Genomic DNA, 22,849 nt, shown 5'->3' with positions numbered 1-22,849 from the left:
GAAAACTGCATCTTAATTTGTTTTGCCACATCATTTTTTCCATAACATTGGCAATGTCAATTTGTCAATGGATCATACATTTACATTATTTCAGTGTGTAATCCAAAAATACGTATTGCTTTCCTGAGACCATCCCATGCCAATTTTACTTTCTTAATGTATACATGGTAAATAATAAATCTTTGGTGAGACATCTTCTTATAGCAACTTGCATAAGGACCTTATCTCATTGACTTAGAAGAATAGTAGTTTAGTCCTCGTATCTGGCTTAACTACTTAATGGATTAAAAGGCTTTTCAGAAGTGAATGCCTAGTAAGATGGTTTATAAATGATAGCAGATTGGAAAATATCAGATATTGTGACCACTGAAATATTACAAGCCAAAGGGAAAAGGAACAACTGTTCTTTCAAACAACTGGATGGATATTTGGTGATTTTCTCCTTAAAAAGGCAATTCATACGCATAAGTTGGGTCTTCACTATTTGTAATAGGGTATAAACTGTAGGATTTTTTCTAACAAATACATTTTTTGTTCCTATTCTGAGATACCATAAAGTGAAGAGGAATGCTTGCTGCTATGTAATCATGCAAAAATAGTGCTTCCCACAAAACAAATGTGTTAAGGCTGGGAAATAAGGATTTCTTCATGTGTTAGGTTGAAACCAATAGATATGCAATCATTTTCAACCTATGTAAAGGATAATTTCATTTGTTTCAACCTTCAGATGAGACTTTGTGGAATTTGTTATGTGATACTGTTGATTCCATTTAATATGGGTATTTTAAAAATATGCCTTAGACAGCATAGCTTTATTTTTTAAGCATGTAATTTTGTTAATGCTGCTTATCAACCAAGGAAAAATATACTACATGTCACTTCTTTTACAAAACATTACAAAAATCCATGAATACACTGTTTTTGATGAAATCCAGGACCCTAAGATTTAATAGCAGCTGAATATTTGAGAAGTTGGAAGAAGTAATATAATATATTGAGACTATATTACATTTGAAATCCTATTCCAGCTGATTGCACATTTTAGCCTATTATCCTTCCTATTAGATGTTATGAACATAATATGTCATAAATCACCAAAGCTTACACTAACAGAAAGCCTGTGTCTGTGAATACAAAATGAATTGAAAGATTAAGGCAACCATAAAGAAAATACAAGTAAAATATTTTCAATGAATTTAATAGATCATTCAAGGAGAAGTCCCTTGCTTTGATTTATCTCACTACTAACTAATTTCTCCTTTCCAATTTTCCCCATATCTTGACACATCCTATATGCAGAATTAGATTTTTTTACAACCTGGTCAAGGTAAGTTATTAATTTTTTATAGTTAAATGGACACAGGATCAAAAATCTCCACAAACCACCCACTTAAAATGTCATTACGTCCTTATTCATAAAGGGCTCTCAACACATATTTGTAAAACATAATGATGATTGGTAAAATAAACCAAGGACATGTAAACCATCATAAAATTTTAAAAGTCATAATAAAATGCTAAGATGTATTTTCCCCATAAACTGTTTCTTCTTGATTTTGTGACTGAGAGAACCAAAATTCAGAAGGTGCCTGGAGTGGGGAATATAGTTTTTGAATATTTATTTATTTGAAAAAAAGCGAGAGAGAGGGTGTGTGTGAGCATGAGCAGAGGGATGGGCAGAGGAAGAAGGAGAGGGAGAAGCAGGACCCCGAGATCATGACCTGAGCCAAAGGCAGACGCTTAACCAACTGAGCCACCCAGGCGCCCCGGGAATATATTTTTATGTAAACTCTGGGTATCCGTGCTAACAGAAGTAATAATAATATGTATGAAGAACAATCAATTTAATATTACAATTATATTTGGCTTTGAATTTTAATTAGGCATAAAAGATGAGAGATAGATAGACAGATCCAAGATGTATCTTTTTATTCCACTGATTACTAATCTATATTGAAAAACTGATTTCACATGTCCACCAACCTGGTTAGAGTCATCTTTCCCAATTATCATACAATGAAGCCTTTTGAGATTAGCCACAAGTGAACAACTTAACCAAAAGTTATGTTTGGAATAATCCTACAGTGGCTCTGATGCAGCACAGGTCATCATAACTTCAGTATTCTTTACCTCCCCCTGGCTCCCCTTCTCTATTTGTCTCATCTTTCATTCTCCCAATTTTCCCTTTCTCTTCTCTCTAGATGTAAATTCTAGACTTCGTTTGGACTTACTGATTTTCAGTTAGTCTTTCATATCTTAGGAGTAACAATTCAAGATTGCAGGGAGTACTCTAAAGTGCTTAACATTGGTGAGTTGCGTTTAAAATGAGAAATTAATATTCCTTGTTTCAGAGATAAAAGTTTAAAAATGGACTAAGCGGTGTAAAATTTGTGCACTTCAGGGACTATGTCCATGTCAGAGCTATATATGGCAATTATGAAGCTCAGACAAGGTCTGGAACTTTGAGGGAGCCATGTGGCAGCCCTGGGCCAGACAAGAGTGCAGACCAAAGCAGAGTAGCAAGTTATCTCCAAACGATAGTCCTCAGGACAGTCCTAGAGACCACAAAGAAGGGAAACAGATTGGGAGGAAGCAGGTAAATTTTTCTCTAAGTATTCAGGAGGTTGAAGCCCCTGCCCTAGTTAGGAATAGAAGACAGTTCTAATTATACTTCCTGTTGACTTGCAGACCTTGCTGATCAGTGAAGACCAAGCAATGATTGTAAACTGAACATGAGGAATTTTTCTGCAGGATGTTTTATAACACCTGTGTGGTCTAGTAAAAAGGCCATTCCCTGGGATGAACAGTCTAGAATATGAATCCCACTCTGTCTTCTAGCTGTATGCTCAGGGGTAAATAAATATCTCTCAGCCTGATTTCCCTCATCTGTATAAGAGGAATATGGACTTTTGTGATAACAAAATATAGTAACATTTATAAAACACCTGCTGTATTATAGGAGCTCAATGAATCAAATTTTTTTTCTTCTTCCTTCTGTATGTAACACTGGAAAAGATACATTATTTTTAAATTTTATGTCTTTATAGACTGTTAAGAGGATTATGTTCAGCATGTACCATAGATTTATAATGTTATTAACAACAGGTAGATATATTTTTTTGATGTAGATTACAAATTAGATTCCCTTATCCTTGAACACGTAATTGTATCTAGAGTCGCAAAGCATTTGCAGGAAGTTTCGTACAAAGCTGGTGATTCTACTGATGAAGGCATACTTCCTCATGAACATGTCAGGAGTTCTCTATCTAAATTCTTATCTCCTACAGAAAAGTAGAGAAAGAGATAAGAAAAAAACCAAAGGCTTTGAAAGTTTCTTAATAGAAAATTACATGTAATTTTTATTAAGCATAATTGTAGCATTTGAAAGTTAATCTCCCAGAGCTCAAGAAAATGCAGCCAAAAAATTACACAAAGAAAGTACCACCACAATCCAGGAACTCCTAAGCAAAATAAGCTCACAGACTAAAATTACAATGGATATAAAAAATTCTTTTCATAGATGATGATAACAGATGCCAAAAAATAAAAGGGGTATGCACGTCTGAGGAAATTAAAGATAAGAGAACAATCAGCAAAGGACATTAAAATAAGCGTTTAAATTTTTTTTAAGTAATTGGGGTTTTTTTAATGTTCAAAAAGATTTTTAAAGAGGATGTAATGGAATTCCTACAATAAAAATAGGCCATTTTGAGTAGTGAACAGGAAGATTTGAAAAAATAAAAAGTCTAGAGATTAAAATATAATTATTAAAATAATAACTCAGACGGCTTTTTAAATAGTTGATTCATCATAGAAGAAAAATGAATATATTCACTGAAGGATATTGAGGATAATTTTGCTTTGCTGAAAATACTGGAATATGTAGAGAATGGAATAAAAAGCTCATATATATGCATGAAAAGAGTTCCAGATTGGAAAAGTGGAGAGCCTGGGGAAGAGACAATATTTTATATAAATGACTGACATTTAACAAAATTGAATAAATCTCAGTTTACAAGAGTCCTCAAGTTGAGTAAAGCTCAATTTAAATGAGTCCTCAGGTTGAATAAAGCTCAACTAGACTGGAATAAATAAAAACAAGTCACACCTAGGTAGGTTTGAATGAAACTCAGAACATCAGTGATCAGGAAGGTATCATAAAAGCTACTGAGGACCAAGAACAGAATACCTACAGGGTGACAAAGTTGACAGTAGACTTTTCATCAATAATAGATATTAGAAGACAATGGAATAACATCTTCAGTATGCTCGGCAAATTTTCAAATGTCCTGTAAACTGTGATTCAAAAGTGAAGACAAAATATTTTCAGACATACAAGTATTTTCAGATAAACAAACTGTGAGAATTTATTACCTATATATTCTTGCTGAATTAATAAACAATATGCTAGTGTACAAAAAGGAAAATGAAGCCAGAAAGAAGGAGCAAGCTATATAAAGCTATCTAGAATTCTATATATAAGGAAGGAATTTTTTTTTTTAATCTTGTATTCAGCCATTAAAAGTGTAGCAAGTGCTGCAAAGGAAAACAGAAAGCTATGAGAATGTAGAAGTGATTTGACTCAACTTAAAGAATACTCTAAGAGGCTCAATGTAGAGAGTCACAACAAATATAAGCTTTGTGCCTAATGTGTTCAGTATGAATTATTGCTAATTATTATGTTTCTTGGAAGCAAAAAAAAAAAAAAAAGTAACCCTTTGGAATAGGCATACATACATGACCTGTCCCAGGAATGGGAGCGAAAATAATGCAAAGTCAGAGAAAAAGATGGAAAAGAAATGTCCCTTTTCTAAATACAACAACTCCCCTTGCCCTAGATATCCTATAGCTTCAAAGATCAAGTAAATAATGCTGATATTCAAAATTATATATCTAACAACGTCTTCAACTTCTTTTGGATGCCTAACAGATATGTCAAACATAACATACTCCAGTCAGGAATTAACTGATTGTTGCCTCTACATAATTTGGCTCCAAAGCAGCTCCATGGGTGTTAGTAAATTACCTTGTCACTTAAGCGCAAAACCTAGATATCATCCATGATTGCTCTTTTCTCTTGTATTATCCATATAATTCATTTCAAATTCTATTGGTTCTACTCACAAAATACAGCTTTTTTCTTTCTTTCTTTCTTTCTTTTTATTCTTATGTTAATCCCCATACATTACATCATTAGTTTTAGATGAAGTGTTCCATGACTCATTGTTTGTGCATAACACCCAGTGATCCATGCAGAATGTGCCCTCCTCAATATCCACCACCAGGCTAACCCATCCTCCCACCCCCCTCCCCTCTAGAACCCTCTGAAAAACAAAATACAGCTTTAATCAGACCACTCAGTATCTGCATTGTGGAAACCCCAGTCTACAGCATAATCATCTCTCATCTGGGTTACTTCAACAGCCTCTAATCCTTGCTTCCAGGCTTTCCCCACCTACACTATATTCTTTCTGGTGAAGCCAGAGTGCTCCTAAAGCATAAGTGAGATTCTATCAAGCCCCTGCTGCTCATTACCCTTTCAATGAAATTCCATGAGATTATACATGATTTGGTTCCTGCCTGTCCTATTACTCCAACTTCGTCTCCCTTTTTGCCATTCTCCCTGTCATACAGGCATAAAAACATCTCCTCCATACTTAAATACACCAACACCATTTCCATTTCAGGGCCTTTGTATGTTTTGCTTCTTCATGGAATATTTTTCACCTAGACTTTCACGTTGGTACTGTAACTCAGCCATCCTTCCATTTATCAACAATAAACATTTAGTAGAACTTTGATGTATAATCTGGACAGGTAATACTTAACAGGTTTTTTTCATATTTTAAAAATATTTTTATACTTCTTATAAGTATGCATTTCAATTGGGAATTTAAGATGACTCTCTAGAACAGCAGATTTCATTACAGTTACTCTCAGAAGTGTTATACTGAGAAAAGACAAAGTTCCTGAAATTTAACACTGAGGTGGTAGAGTGACTATGAGGAGGATTACAATATTGTATTGTAAAGGATAGTTTTTAGTACATTGGAGTAAATTGCAGTAAGGTATGTTAACAACATTAGAAGTACACGTTTCTAAAATAGACAAGTTCTTGAAAAGTTGATAGAAAATTAGTTTTGTTAGTAGTTTCACTTTAAATGCTAAGGAAATGTATTATATAAATTAGTCCTTATGTGAATACTTTTTTAAGATAAAAACACTTTTATAGTGTGAGCATTCCTCCACTAACTTTTAAAAATTGTTTGAATTTGAATAGAACCTTACATCTCTATAAAGAGCTTTCACCTATATCTAGTTTGTTTCCACTAATAACCTTCTTATTAATAACCTTATTATTTTCATTGTCATTTTATAGTAAAGAAAATTTAATGAGGTTAATTATATTTGTCCAAGGGCACATGTAAGGAGTGGAAGACACCACACTTGGACTCAGTGCTTCCTGAAATATAGTGGGAGTTGTTCAAAAGAAAGAAAAATATCAAGTGTCCAAATAAGTTTGAGAAATACTGAATTAAGCAAAGTTTCCTTACTCCAGAATTTAGCAGGGCTTTTGATATGCAAATGTTATTATGAATTTCTACAAGGGGAATAAATTCTGCAGACTTTCACATCTGGATAGTTGCAGTACAAAAGGGGAAATTTCATTTCAGTTTTATGATAGGATTCCTGCTCAAGTAGTTGTGAAGAACTAGTGTTCTTCAGGAAAAAAAGAAATGGGAAAAGCATTACTGTACCATTGTGCTTTTGTTACGTTGGATTTTCTTAAAAGAAAGCATTGCTTCATAAGAAAAGCAACCACAGAGTTGACTGCCATCACCTTATGTAAAATAATACCTGGACCTAGATTTGATATTCCATTACTCATTTTTTGGTATATTTTCTCCTATCACATAATGATAACAAATTAATTTTGAGACTAAGGGGGAAACATCCTCTTTGCATAATTGCCACATAGATGTTTTCCTTTGCCTTGAAATAACAACAGAGATTGTCCACTGCCAATGCAAGATCCTTGAAGAATTTGGAAACATAAATAATTTGGTTAGAGACAGAATGTTCTTTAGTAAACAGGGTTGTGAATGTAAAAAAATAATAATGGTTGCTATGGGAAATGAACCAGGAGGTAGCTGCTTATAAAATTTTCCTCCTCTCAGCTTCAATTTTATAGTAACATATCACAAGAGTTAAGAAAGAAATCAAGTAAGTCAAGATTCTATGTCTCCTAGATTGTGATCATAATAGTTACTGCCATTTCTATAGTAATTTTTTTTCTAGCCTCTAGTTATGTAATAGAATCAGTTTAATGGTTGTTTGGTAAATAGAGTATGTTCAGCTAGAATCACCTTTCAAGAAGATGACAGACTCACTGATCCCCTCATCCCTCTTTTCAAATGTAAGGAAATTCTGAATAAAATATAATTTTAAAGGAGTTTTAAAGATATAGCTGAGATCAAAATATATAATGGAAACTTCCTTCCCTCTTTTTGCCAAAAATGAGCATATTATCTCATGTGATAGTGAACCTGGATTGAGGGTCCAGTGGTTAAAAGAAAGTTTTGAAGACATTTTATATGTGGTCTTATACAACATCTAATATAGAGATGTAAATGAAAGCCCTGTTTAAACATAGAAACTTCAAGATCTTTACTCCACATGTAGGTGAGAAATAGACCAATCCTACCTACAAGCCCAATTCTGTCTTTCAAGGATTCTGGCTGGAAAAGAAAAATCTTTGATAATTAAAATTGAGTGTGGGAGGTCTGAATTTATATACTAACCATAAGCCTCTAGATTCCTGAACTGAGAAATTAACATAAACTGAGTCCCAGATTGGTGAAATCTGTGAAGTCTTCTCCCACAGTCATACAATAAGTCGTTCTTTTCAGAGTTCCATAGACACACTAATACTGAATATTGGTTCACTGCAAAATATTACAACCCATATGAAGACATGAATACATGGTGACTTAGAGTCATCTAACATGATCAAGAGAATTAGTACTTCATGAACCTAAAATAATAGAAAAGCGCTGGATATAGTAAAGTAAATATGTTGAAAACAAGAAAGGAATAAAATGAGCATTAATTTATAAAACCACCATACACACAAAAAAATACATAGGTATTTATGATGATAATACATCAAGTAAAGCTTATAGAAGCCCAAAACTAGTCCTTGAAATAAAAAGCTAAGTATATATGTTAAACACCTAATTAAACAAATGTGAAGAGAAAATTAGAAACTCACTATAGTAAAATGATCATAATATACCACATAAAAATAAAAAAAATATGGAAAATGTGAAAGAAAGACTGAGAGAACAGAATAAGAAGCTTTATGACTAATATAATTACAAAAGGAGAAGACAAAGAACACAGGAGAGACAATATTTAAAGGACAATAGCCAAGCATTTCCCAGAACTTAAGGAAGATATGAGCCCACAAATGGAGTAAATACATTGGTGTCCCAACGAAGATGAATTAAATTAAGTATGGTAAAACAGAATATATAAATACCTTGTGAAGGAACAGAGCACGCACATACGTCAACACAAGTGACTTATTTAACTGAAGGTTCTGATAATAAAAAATATCTCCAAATTTCTATCATACTACCATTGCAAAATCAAGACAAGGCCGCTATTTATAAGATAGGTTCTACCCATGTTAGAAGAACTGATATTATGTTGTAATTTTTATACTTGGAGCAAGAAAACCTAGGGTTACATCCTGCATGTCTCATTATCCATACAACTTTGACTAGATATTTGAGCCTCAGGATAAAATTAGTAACTTTTTTCTTACAGAATTAAGAGAGATTATGAACCACCAAAAATGTTAAAGGAGTTCAAAAATATTTTTTTATGTTCACTAGTTTGAAGGACAGTATGCACAAGGGTCCGTGTCCAGAGCTCACACTGATAGGTGTCTTGAAAAGCCAAAAGCCAAAAATTTAAGTTGCTCTGAGTTGGTAGCGTCAAATAAACCTAACAAAAGCAAATACAAATTTTTCTCATTTAGCACTGCTTAAATCTAAACTTTACTATTTATTTTAAAATTATTTATTTTAAAGAGCAAGAGAGAGCGAGAGAGCATGAGCGGGAGGGGCAGAGGGAGAAGGAGAAAGAATCTCAAGTAGACTCCATGCTGAGCATGGAGCCCAATGCAGGGCTCCATCTCACCACCCTGAGATCACTACGGGAGCCAGAAACCAAGAGTCAGATGCTTAACTGACTGCACCACCCAGGCACCCCTAAACCTAAACTTTAAATAATTCCCACAGATAAAGTTCCAAGAACATGTGTTTAGAATTAAAATGGCAATTCACACAAGGAAACAGACAGCAGAATACAACTCCCAAAGACAGAAGATAATGAATTAATGACATACAGAATGTAAAACAAATAAATATTTTCAAAATAGTAATAGTTTGCATGAAAAGTAGGAATTAGGGACAAGAGGCAGTAATAAGATAATGATCACAAAGTTTTAGAAAGAGTTAAATAGAACTTCCAGAAATTGAAAAATGTAATAAATTAATAATTCAGTGGACAAGTTAAGCATCAGATTAGGTATAACAGATATGGGGAATTATAAAATTGGAAGATAGATAAAATAAATTACCTAAAATGCATAGAGACCAAAACATAGAAATATGAAAATAAAAAGGATAAGAAAGGGAGTGAGGTCAAATATAAGAAAGAATGGAAAAAAAGTCAATATTTGAAGTGACAATTGCATAGGAATATCCAAAATTATTGAAAGTCTCAATAATCAGGTTGGGAATCAAACAAATCTCAAACAGGAAAAAAAAAATTCACACATATAGCCTCATAATGAATCTGGTAAGTTCCCAAAACAAAGAATTTTCAGCACAGCTTAAGAGACAGATTACCTAGAAAGTATTGACATATATAAGTGACAGAAAATTCTCAAGCAACAGTAAAAGCCAGAGGTGGTAGGATGTCTTCAAAAATAATGAAAGAAAAACCACCTATGAACCTAGAATTGTATACTTATAGAAGCTTTTTAAAAAAATAACACTGAAATAAAGATCTTACCAGACAAAAATTGAGTCCATTCGCTAGCAGGAGATCTTCACTGTAGAGTCCTCAGGGTTGTTGGGGGTTTTTGTTTTGTTTTTTAGAATTAGCCATGGTAAAAAGTTATACAATTATCTATCCATATACCTTCATGTTGTGTTAAAATAATTTTATATCCTAAACTTTTACTACACATTATGTCATCCTTTTCTTTGTTAGTAAAATTAAGTTCTGTAAACACTATTAAAACCCATGTAATATTCCATGGCATGTCTGTACCTCATGGCTTGTTTCTAACAAGAAGGAAAATGACCCCAGATGGAAAATTTGAGATGCAAAGAAGAATGATGAGCAAAGAAAGTACTTAACAAATGGAGAAACCTAAACAAACATTTACTAAATGTAAAAGTGTCTGATTTATTTATTTAAAAAAACAGAATGGAAACACTAGACATCATTGACATTATAGTAGAGAGGGAGATTGCTTGGAGTTCTTCACCTTGTTTACCTCCTACTTTTCTGGTTGTTCTTTGTCAGCCTCTGTTGGTGCTACCGCCTTCTCTACTATTGAAATGTCCCAGTGCTCAGTCCTGGGAAATTTTCCTTTTTTTTTTTTTTTTAAGATTTTATTTATTTGGGACAGAGAGAGAGACAACACGCACAAGCAGAGGGAGAGTTTCAAGCAGATGCCCCGCGGAGCAGGGAGCCCAACGCAGGGCTCGATCCCAGGATCCTGGGATCATGACCTGAGCCGAAGGCAGACGCTTAACCGACTGAGCCACCCAGGTGCCCCGACAGTTTCCCCTTTCTATTTATACCTTGTGCTTTGCTCTTTTCATCCAGTCTCATAACTTTGATGCCAGGTACAACCTCATGACCACTACATTTTTTAACCAGACCACTCTTCTCCCCTGAACTATAGTGGCAACACTGCCATTTCAGTTTCAGGTAAAAATCTTTCTTTGTTTTCCTTCACTTATTCTCAACACAGTAGACAGACACACCACTTGAAAATAGAAATCAGGTGTGTCTATCGATTCGGAGTGCGCCAGTGGATTCCCATCCATTTTCAAGTGAAATCCAAAATCCTTACATTAATTTCAAGGGATATATGACCTGGCTCCTTATTACCTCTCAGGCCTTATCTCTTAATACTTTATGTCTTGTTCATTCTGCTCCACCTACATTGGCCTTTTCATTCTTCCTGGAACATGTCTGGCATCCTCCCTTCGCATTGTGTTCCTTACACCTAGAACACTCTTCCCCCAGACATCTGTGCATCCCTCTCCACCTCTGCCTTCAGATCTTTACTTGAAAGTGTTCTGAGTGAAACACGCACACTTGCTTGGTGCCTTCCCCACTTACTTTTCTGCATAAAATTCACTACCAGGAAAGTTACAAATATTTCCATTATTCATCTTATTATCTATCTCTCTCTGTAGAGTAAAAGTCCCAAAAATGCAGGAATTTTCTCTTTTTTTCCCACCACTGTGTCCTCAGAACCAAAAATGATGATTAGCAAGTAATATGTACACAACATACATTTGTTGAGTGATGAATAAAATGACTCTAAGATCCTCTTAATGCTCAGAAAGAGACCATATAAAATTTTTTGTGCATGTTAATAGTTTGGGAGTAACCATTAACACAATAAAAGAGAGTATAAAATTTCTGAAGTCTAGAGAGGAAAAATAAATACATAAACTATTGAAATAAAATGAGTAATCCACACTGGATACTGGGGCTTAAGAACATTAATTGAATTGGCCAAAGATAGTAAGCAACTACATTAACACAGGACTTTGGATTTTCTGAATCTTTCCAGTCCAAAGCCCTTACTCTATATAAGATGTCAACTGCATTTTAATATTCTTACAAGTTTAAATAAATTCACTACTTTATAAATGTTTCACACAACATGTTACCTCAGAAATATTACCTCAAATGACTGGGTCTAAATAGCACAATAAATTAAGATTATTAATATAAATGTGTTAAACTAGATTCCCTGTTTATATTAGTACACTCAGTTATTGTAGAGTTAGGTTATGGCGATATTAGGTACATAATTTTGTATGTCCATCTTTTGAATTAAAGCTATAATGAAAAAAAAAGCTATAATGAATAACTACAGTCATTTTGATGTCAAATATATAAAGAAAGTTGCCTTTCTTAAAGTACTGTATCATATTTTGCTATCAAGAGGAAATTTAACACAACCTTCAGGAAATATTGATGGTAAACATATTAATGTATTTTCATAAATATTAGGTATAAACACAAAACTGAATCTGATGCATTATTGATATGTACAGTTTTATTATGTAATTTTATCTGTAAATTTAGAATAAATATAACTCTTTTTTGGCATCAGAGTAACTTGTTTCACTAAAATAAGTATTCTCTTCCTTGGAGTGACAGTGCTTGAAAAATGATTACTTTTGGTAGAACTATTTTGTAACAGTTTACTACTTCTCATTGTGAATAAGGACATTAAGCAAAATTTATCTTTTCTGGGTCTAATGAAAAATAATTGGGAATATCTGTTATTTTGTTGAGAGATAACACAATTATCTTGCATACTAGAGGTATGCAACACTAGATTTTTACGAAGAGTATCTCTAATCCTCAAAAACAACCTAAACAGATGAAAATTTGTCAAGCAACTTGCTTGAGTTCCCATAAAATTAAGGGTAAGGATTCCAACATCAGGGTATAGTTTTAATTATTAAAGTAACAGAGATATGTTGATATTGTCTCCTTGGTGGAGGGGCATTGTTTCATTATATCAGTTTCTTTCCTTTTTTATTTGCTTTTAATGAGAACCTCCTAATAATTATAAGGGTGCAGTGAAATCAGAATTCCATACACTTACTGGGAGTCTGTAAAGAAACTCGTTTTATTTTGGATACATTGAATTGGCATTTCTTTCATTTAATAAACATTTATCTAGTGCCTCCTATGTGCCAGACAACACAAAACATAAAATAACATTGGCGAATCCATGGCAATCATACAAAAGACGTGATATTTGATAAATATAACTCATACAATGAAGGGGGGAAAAGTACGAGAATTTATACCCAGCAATTTGACCTCCATTTGCAACATAACAATAAAAAGTGTAATTTTCTGCAATCTAAATTTGCTTTCAAAATATGGAACACCAGCTGGAATGGAGCTCAGATGGCTTCTGCAGTGGAGTTGGCACTATCCTTCTGAGCATGCCCGAAACAACTGGTTAAAAATAATTAAATCACTTACACCATCTGTGAATCATTCTGATTCTTCAGTGATTACTTAAGACTCTCATGGTATGGAACATATTCTTAGAACAGATGAATAAAATTAATTCAAGTGTATTGCTTTCCTAAGTTCGATTTTCATGAAATAAACAGCTACAATGTCTTTAAGTTTGCTAAGTTATCTGATATTTCTTCTGCCCTCTTTCATGAGCCAGTGGCTTTTGAAATCTTAAAATGTATTTGAAATGTAGTTTTATTTTAAGTAATACAAATGCATTTATTCACAGATACTTCATTATGCAATGTAATTTTCTTTAAAAAATTCCATAATTTTTACCTTTATTTATTTAATCTTCTGAGTGTAGTACTCAATAAATAATAGACAGCTGTCTACTAAAAAGCTAATTGAAAGTCCAAGTAGACTGCATTCTCAGATTTAACACCATATGCTATAATCATGAGTGGTTTTTAAAAATTTAAGTGGCTATTTTAATACATGTAAAGCAGAGGAAAGCTATATTTAGTGGTGAGTAGTTCATGGATAAAATGTGTATGGATAAAATGAAAACCAAGGTCCATATATGTACAAATTCAGCATGTTTAGATCAATTCATAACTTAGAGGCGTTCTTAGCTATTTAGCTAAATAACAATGAATAGGCACTTATTTCCAAGATAAATCAACTGTGGGGATTTCCAGGAGATCTTTGCAAATAGTTTTCCATAATAGTTATGAATGTCTGGGTGGCAAAATATAAATAACTGTATTGTTTAACAAATATAGTAATCTATAATATTTATAACTACCTTTGTGGTCTCTACAAAGTTCAGATTCTGTTGTGATTAGTACTTAGCCGATTACAGATATACATGAAACAGTAGAATAATATCATGGACACTCTAGTTTCTTACCTCATAAATAGATACACTTGACAGTTTCCTACATGGGAACGAATTTTGAGAGAACTAGACTCTTTCATATATTAGCTTCCTTAGTGTAAAACAGCCTCTTTAATGTACTGCCACAATGGCCTCCTCTCCTTCAGACTTGCAAAAATGTCTTCCACTTAATAGTCTTTGCAGTTGTGGTCTCCTTTTCTTGGTACTTTGTGGATCTTTGCCTGTTAGTGTTCGCTCATCTGGCAGGATGTAGAGCAAATATATCCTTCAACATCCTGTCTGATATAGTTCACAACATTCCCTTCACCTCCTCCATCACGCTCTATAATATTAGCCAGATTATTTTCCTTATAGCACTTACCATGATCTTAAAATGTTGTTTGTTTACTTATTTATAATTTGTCTTCTACCATTGGAATTGTGGGCTCCATAAGGGCAGAGACTTGTCTATCTTGTTAACTAGTATTTTTCTTATATATACATTCTACCACTGCATAGGTGTTCAAAAAAAAAGGTGTTGAATAAATGGAAGAATGGATCTTCTTGTGGAATTCCGTACAGTTCAGTTATTTGTTCTGTAGTCTTACAACATTAGTGCCCCAGTGCCAAGTATACCAGTGTCTGAAAGTTTTCACTGGTCTTTAGGAAAGGGGAAAAAATAAGAGTGAATGTGTTGAGCTTTTCAAAGAGCTAAATTTACACAAGAATTGTCCTTTCTTCAAAAAGTATGGCTTTCTGCAGTTGATAGTGTGTGTTGGGGGCGGAGCATTAAAATAGCCTTTCTTTCATTTTTACCTTTTTTTCTTTCTCTTTTATTATTATTATTATTTCATGACAGTGTCCTTTACTAGAAATAATGAAGCCCAGAACTTGGTGAGGTTTCCTGACTTTTGGGGTAGTATTTCATTGGCTTATGAAATACAAAGTCTAGGAATCATCCATTTGGAGGAACTTGTTCACATGAAGGGGCACCATCCTGCCAAATGCCTATCTTGGTTGCTTGAAATTTTGAGAACGAGGAAAGGAAAGCTCTAAAACTCATGATTACCTTTCATTTTTATGGCCTTCTGGAAATTAAATACTGATTCAACAAGTGTTATCCCTGGAATAAGTTTCCGAAATTTCTTTTGTAGCTTGTGAGAAGCAAATACAAGAACAAATATGTAAAAGGGATGGAATTAGGGTATCACAACACTTGCCTCCTATATTATCAATATATATACACTTACATAAAATAAATGTACCAGGACAGCGTTTGCTCATTTGTAAATATTTTTATCCTCTGGATTTAAATCCTTCTTTTGTTCATTTCAGAGATACAGACTCCATAATAGCATCATTTAGTAGTGTTATTTGGAATCCAAAAAATAAAATAAATTAGTTGCTTTAACTGAAAGTGTTACCTTTCTTGTGCTTTATCAAAATTGAGAACTGAGGGGCACCTGTGTGGCTCAGTCGTTAAGCGTCTGCCTTCGGCTCAGGTCATGATCCCAAGGTCCTGGGATCGAGCCCCACATCGGGCTCCCTGCTCCGCGGGAAGCCTGCTTCTCCCTCTTGCACTCCCCCTGCTTGTGTTCCCTCTCTCGCTGTGTCTCTCTCGGTCAAATAAATAAATAAAATCTTTAAAAAACAAATTGAGAACTGAAAACATGATCCCAACCTGGAAAAAATGTAGTGCATTTACATTAATATGCATGTTTTCTTATAGTCTTCATTTTCAAACAAATAGCCATAACAAAACTTCTTGATTTACACACTGCTTTTATATTCACCATCTTAGTTAATTTTTATACTTTAAACAATTTGTTTGGATACAGAAAGTAAGCATATTAAATTGGCATTCTGAAAAGTTTTAAGGAGTGAAAAATTAACATAATGTTTTTAAGTTGGCAAAACGCTTTATTTTGTAGATGCTTTTACAAAGAGTTCTAAGAAATAGAAGTTATGTTAAGGCCTCAGTTAATTATCTTTTTAAAAATATATGATATAAAATGAATTTAAAAGTGATCATGTGAATATGGGATGGTTTCTTGGAGTTAAAACTTGGAAATGTGCTAGGCAGAACAGTTCAGATTTATATTGGAATTCTTGCCTTGGGAAAATACAATGATTATTTTCTGGAACATTGACAGAGAACAAGCTGTTTCAGGAGAAACTATCTTGATTGTAAAGTGGAGCACATTAAGCCCAAGGTGTCATTAAACTCACAAAACCCTCTGAAAGAATTGAGCATAATCTTTGGTGAGAAGAAAATGGTTTTGTTCAGTGACTATCATATTTTACAAAGTTATTTATAACTTGGAAAAGCGTATTATTTTAGAAAAATAACATTAAGCAGAATAGTTTCTATACACACACAGCAACTCATTCATCCACAGGTCAGATGGACATCATTATGAATTACCTGGGACACAGCCAAGAATCAGGAAAGGAGTAGAACAAAAGGCCTCTGGATTCCCTAAGTTGATTTGGTAAAGTTCATGAAGTCCAAAGCTTACTTAAATTTCTTTATGAGAGGACTATTCAGATCCTTTTATGAAGTTTTTTTTATTTCACTCTGATTACGGAGGTAATTCTAATAAATGTAATTATCTTGTTGTTCTGCTCCCAGTAGAGGCAAAAGGCAAAGGAAAAAGAATAAATGACAGAAATATGAAATAATAGCTGCAGCCTGGATGTGAAGCCAAAAAGGACCTGCATATAAGGATATATAGATGTGTGGCGCTGAGAAATTCTTTAGCACAGCACAGCACAAAGAGGGAGAGGAAGAGAGATTATGTGTGTTTATTATTATTTATTTGATTTGGTTTATACTTAGCATGGATAATTTAATTATTTTAACAGTTTATTCCCCCAATAAGATTAGGTTAAAAAATCATTAATCTTTCATCTACCAAATGTAGACGTGTGTAGCACATAATGGCATATGGCATATTAGCTTCTATATCACAAAACACTACTGCCAGCTGATTGATCTATCTAAATTATTCCAACTACCTGAGTATCTATCATCTATCTATGCCATGTGTGTGCACATATACATATAACTGGATATATTCAAATATATAAATATAAATTCTTGTGTATATACTTATGTTTGCTTACAGAAGTTTACTTTGTAAAATGTATACTTTGCCTTTGATAAAAATGCCTGCTAAACTCATCAAGATGGTAATTTTTATAGTTTATTTTCCATCTTTCAGTCAAGTTCTAAAAGTTCTGTTTTGTAACTCCCTACTTTTTATTACAGGCGTATAGAATAACTGAATATTTAAAAGGAGAATAGAATGCGGGGTAATTATCAAACTCATGGTATTTGGAATTATGTCATATAATTGTTTAAATATTATTATTATACCTCAAGGTTATTAGTACCTCTTCAATTTAAGGGCATGTAGATGAATGTAGCCGCATATGTCCGGCCAAAGAAATAGGAAAACTCTTGAGCTTAACAAAAGCAATTTAGAATGTAGGAGAAGCATCAAAGAAGTCATTTCAAAACTGCAAAACAAAAATCTTCCATTTTATTCATTGTTTTAAACAGCTACATAACTGCTTTGGCTTGGGTATTTTTCACTGGTTATTTTAATTTTAATTCTTTGTTTAAAATTTAACTCTTAGGGACCCCCAGGGTGGCTCACTCGGTTGGGCGTCAGACTCCGCTCTGGTCTTGATCTCAGGGTTGTGCTATCAGGCCCTTGGTGGGGCTCCTCGCTAAACCATTTAAGCCATTATTCTCTCTGTCCCTCTCCCTCTGCCCCTCCCCTCTCCCACTTGCACTCTCTTTCTCTCTAAATAAATACATAAATAAGTAAATAAATAAATAAATAAAATTGAACTCTTAAGAACAGTCAAAATAGATCTAACAGTGGATGCCCTTAAATAAGAGCACAATTCTCCATTTGCTCTTAAGGTTCCTTACTCATCTTCTGGAACCTCAAACATGTAAAAATAATTCTCTTTTCTTCATGTGCAAAATCAGCCCCATTCACTGCCAGGACTCTTCAGTCAAGTAGATGCACAGTGAAGGCCATCAGGGTTGTTTTCAGTGATAATGTAGCATTCTTTCAAAATACATTCATACTGCTTTCTTAAGCATTTGTCTTGGTCTCGGTTTCCATAAGAGCCAATTAATAGTATGTGCTTTCCTACTGGAATTAAAGTTTTTTTTTAAAAAGTATATGCTTTCCTACAGCTTTGGTTGAAGTGAAAACAACCTGTTTTGGTAAAGCCAATTGAAAGGAGCCATGACTACTCATAAACAGATTATATAAAGATTGTATTTACCATTGCAAACTCTGTTTTTTTGCTTCTATGGTTATTTTAAATGTAATACAATAATAGTTTAACAGTTCAATCAATATGAAGTATATTAAGAAAACAGTAGTAGTCTCCATTTCTTCCTTCTGCCAATTCTACTCCTTCTGGAATAAATGTTTACAGTTTAGTATTATCTTTTCATATTATATTCTATGCTTCTTAACCATAAATATTATATATATGAATATGCCTTCCCATTTTTTAAAAATATTGCCTCATTCTATGTATGGTTTTTAAGTAGACTAGCCTATCAAGGACATTTTTCCAGGCAATGTATACAGACCTGATGCATCCTTTTTAACAGCTTAAGAAGAACAAAGTTTATTCTGTTATTTTTCTACATTTCTAGATTATTAGCTTATAAGAAAAGATGACTTGCAATCTCTTTTTTTATCCTTTTTTGAATTTTTGTGGATATATGATCTTTTTTAATGGCCCTGTAATATAAAAGAAGAATGTGCATTTTCATTGTGTACAAAATGTGGATTAAAATTAGCTTGTTTGTTTAAAAAAATCTCTATTCTGGGTTTTGTTTTTTGTTTGGTTTGGTCTACTTGATCCAACAAATTCTGGAAGAGGTACATGGAAACTATCATTTATAGCTGTGATTTTCTCACATTCTCTTTTTATTTCTAGTAAATTTTATCCCATGTAGAATGCAGACAAATGTTGAGGCATAACAATGACTGTTACTTTTTTTTTTTTTTTTTGGTAAAAATTGTGACTTTTACCACTACAGTACTTCTCTTGAACCCATTTGTCCTAGAATTATACTTCATTTGATATTATTATTTGATTCCAACTTTTCACAAATTATTTTCCTGATGTAGCATCACCTATCATTATATTATACACCATTGAGACCTTGTTTTTTCATGTGTTCCTTGTAAACAGATTATAGATGTGTATACATTATGTATAGCTTGTGTACTTTAATCCAATCTGACACGGATCTTTGAATAAGGAAATTTAACCAGCTACATTATTGTTAAAATAACTCTTACAGCTATAATTGTTTAAATTCCTTCTATCATATGTTATGGTATAATTTAATTTCCTCTTGTTCTGTGTCTATAATTCTGTAATTCATAATCTTTATTGCACTCTACTGCATCCCTCCCCTTACTGCAGGTAATTTTGAAGTTAAGCTCTGCATTTCCATTTTACTAGTGCTTAGGTTCTTATTTTCAACAATCTTTAACCCTATTATTTGTGTAGTTTCATACCGAAATGAAATAAGAACATTGCTCTCCCCACCAGTATGATTTCCTCAGCAACACCTAATTCTTTTCATTTTTTTTCTTTTTTTTTAAATTTTATTATGTTATGTTAGTCACTATACAATACATCATTAGTTTTTGATGTAGTGATCCACGATCCATTGTTTTCATATAACACCCAGTGCTCCATGCAGTACGTGCCCTCCTTAATACCCATCACCGGGCTAACCAATCCCCCCTCCCCCCACCCCTCTAAAACCCTGTTTGTTTCTCAGGTCCATAGTCTCTCATGGTTCATCTCTCCCTCCAATTCCCCCCGCCCATTTTTCCCTTCTCTTAATGTCCTCCATGTTATTCCTTATGTTCCACAAATAAGTGAAACCATATGATAATTGACTTTCTCTGCTTGACTTATTTCACTTAGCATAAGCTCCTCCAGTCCCATCCATGTTGATGTAAAAGTTGGGTATTCATCCTTTCTGATGGCTGAGTAATATTCCATTGTATATATGGACCACATCTTCTTTATCCATTCATCTGTTGAAGGGCATCTCGGCTCTTTCCACAGTTTGGCTATTGCAGACATTGCTGCAATGAACATTGGGGTGCATATGGCGCTTCTTTTCACTACATCTGTGTCTTTGGGGTAAATACCCAGGAATGCAATTGCTGGGTCATAGGGTAGCTCTATTTTTAAAATTTTGAGGCACCTCCACACTGTTTTCCAAAGTGGCTGTACCAACTTGCATTCCCACCAACAGTGTAAGAGGGTTCCCCTTTCTCCACAACCTCTCCAACATTTGTTGTTTCTTTCCCTGTCCATTTTAGCCATTCTAACTGGTATAAGGTGGTATCTCAGTGTGCTTTTGATTTGGATTTCCCTGATGGCTAATGATGATGAACATTTTTTCATGTGTCTGTTAGCCATTTGTATGTCTTCTTCAGAGAAGTGTCTTTTCATGTCTTCCGCCCACTTTTTGACTTGATTATTTGTTTTTTGGGTGTTGAGTTTGAGAAGTTCTTTATAGATTTTGGATACCAACCCTTTATCTGTAGTGTCAAATGACACCTCGTTCTTTTCAAATCAAGATAAAATCCTTTAAAAATCAGTAATTTATAATTTTAGTTCCTAAATACTATTGTTTCCATTACACTGTAACTCACCTAGTTCACAAAGTCATGATATCACTCAAATTATACTTAAACTATTGATGTTCTATTAAATTTAATGAAAAAAAAACCCAGAGTTTATTGGTCATCACTGTTTCTTTGTACTCTTTATTTACACCTGTTTAGAAATCCTTATTATAGGGGTGACTGGGTGGCTCAGTCGTTTAAGCCTCCGACTATTGATTTCAGCTCAGGTCATGATCTCAGGATTTTGAGATCGATACCCACCTTGGGCTCTGTGCTGGGCATGGAGCCTGCTTACGATTCTCTCTCTCCTCTTTCCCTTCTCCTGCCCTTGTGCACATGTGTGCATGCTTTCTCTCTAAAAAAAAAAAAAAAAAAAAGAAAGAAAGAAAGAAAAGAAAAAAATAAATCTTTATTATAATTTATTTTTCATTTGGTTGCAGTGCTTGAGAAATTTCCTTCTAAAAAGTATATAAGGATGTATACACTTTTAATACTTGTATTTTTTAATTTTATTTTATTATGTTAATCACAGTACATTAAATCATTAGTTTTTGCTGTAGTGTTCCATGATTCATTGTTTGAATATAACACCCAGTGTTCCATTCAATACATGCCCTCTTCAATACCCATCACCAGGCTAACCCATCCCCACACCCCCCTCCCCTCTAGAACCCTCAGTTTGTTTCTCAGAGTCCATAGTCTCTCATGGTTCCTCTGCCCCTCCGATTCCCCTGCATTTGTTTATACCTTCCTACTATCTTTTTTTTTTTTTTTTTTTTAAATAGAATGTATTATTTGTTTCAGAGGTACAGGTCTGTGATTCATCAGTCTTACACAATTCACAGCGCTCACCATAGCATATACCCTCGCCAATGTCTATCACTCAGCCACTCCATCCCTCCCACCCCCCACCATACCAGCAACCCTGTTTGTTTCCTGAGATTAAGAATTCCTCATATCAGTGAGATCATATGATACATGTCTTTCTCTGATTGACATATTTTGCTTAGCATAATACTCTCTAGTTCCATCCATGTCATTGCAAATGGCAAGATTTCATTTTTTTGATGGCTGCATAATATTCCATTGTGTGTGTGTGTGTATATATACATACATATATATATGTATGTATATATACCACATCTTCTTTATCCATTAACAGCTGATGGACATCTTGGTTCTGTCCGTAGTTTGGCTATTGTGGATATTGCTGCTATAAACATTGGGGTACATACACCCCTTTGGATCCCTACATTTGTATCTTTGGGGTAAATACCCAGTAGTGCAATTGCTGGGTAGTACGGTAGCTCTATTTTCAACTTTTTGAGGAACCTCCATACTGTTTTCCAGAGTGGCTGTACCAGCTTGCATTCCCACCAACAGTGTAGGAGTGTTCCCCTTTCTCTGCATCCTCGCCAACATCTGTCGTTTCCTGACTTGTTAATTTTAGCCATTCTGACTGGTGTGAGGTGGTATCTCATTGAGGTTTTGATTTGGATTTCCCTGATGCTGAGTGATGCTGAGCACTTTTTCATGTGTCTGTTGGCCATTTGGATGTCTTCTTTGGAAAAATGTCTGTTCATGTCTTCTGCCCATTTCTTGATTGGGTCATTTGTTCTTTGGGTGTTGAGTTTGAGAAGTTCTTTATAGATTTTGGATACTGGCCCTTTATCTAATATGTGATTTGCAAATATCTTCTCCCATTCTGTCGGTTGTCTTTTGGTTTTGTTGACTGTTTCTTGTGCTGTGCAAAAGCTTTTTATCTTGATGAAGTCCCAATAGTTCCTTTTTGCCCTTGCTTCCCTTGCCCTTGGCGATGTTTCTAGGAAGAAGTTGCTGTGGCTGAGTTCGAAGAGGTTACTGCCTGTGTTCTCCTCTAGGATTTTGATGGACTGCTGTCTCACATTTAGGTCTTTCAACCATATTGAGTCTATTTTTGTGTGTGGTGTAAGGAAATGGT

At 34.0% G+C, this 22,849-nt stretch overlaps 1 protein-coding gene across 10 annotated transcripts in view; it reads left to right on the top strand.

Annotated features, from left to right (window-relative positions):
- The window catches only part of DMD (dystrophin), a 2,113,108-nt gene that overhangs the window by 925,202 nt on the left and 1,165,057 nt on the right, over positions 1–22,849 (top strand). The gene's annotated exons all lie outside the window — the stretch shown is intronic.

The sequence above is a fragment of the Mirounga angustirostris genome, unplaced genomic scaffold (genome assembly GCF_029215605.1).
Source record: "Mirounga angustirostris isolate CCGP_5_RB_7025 unplaced genomic scaffold, mMirAng1.0.hap1 SCAF_11, whole genome shotgun sequence".
NCBI lineage: Eukaryota > Metazoa > Chordata > Mammalia > Carnivora > Phocidae > Mirounga > Mirounga angustirostris.
The sequence above is the reverse complement of the archived record's forward strand: the minus strand, read 5'-3'. Positions and strand labels throughout refer to the sequence as shown.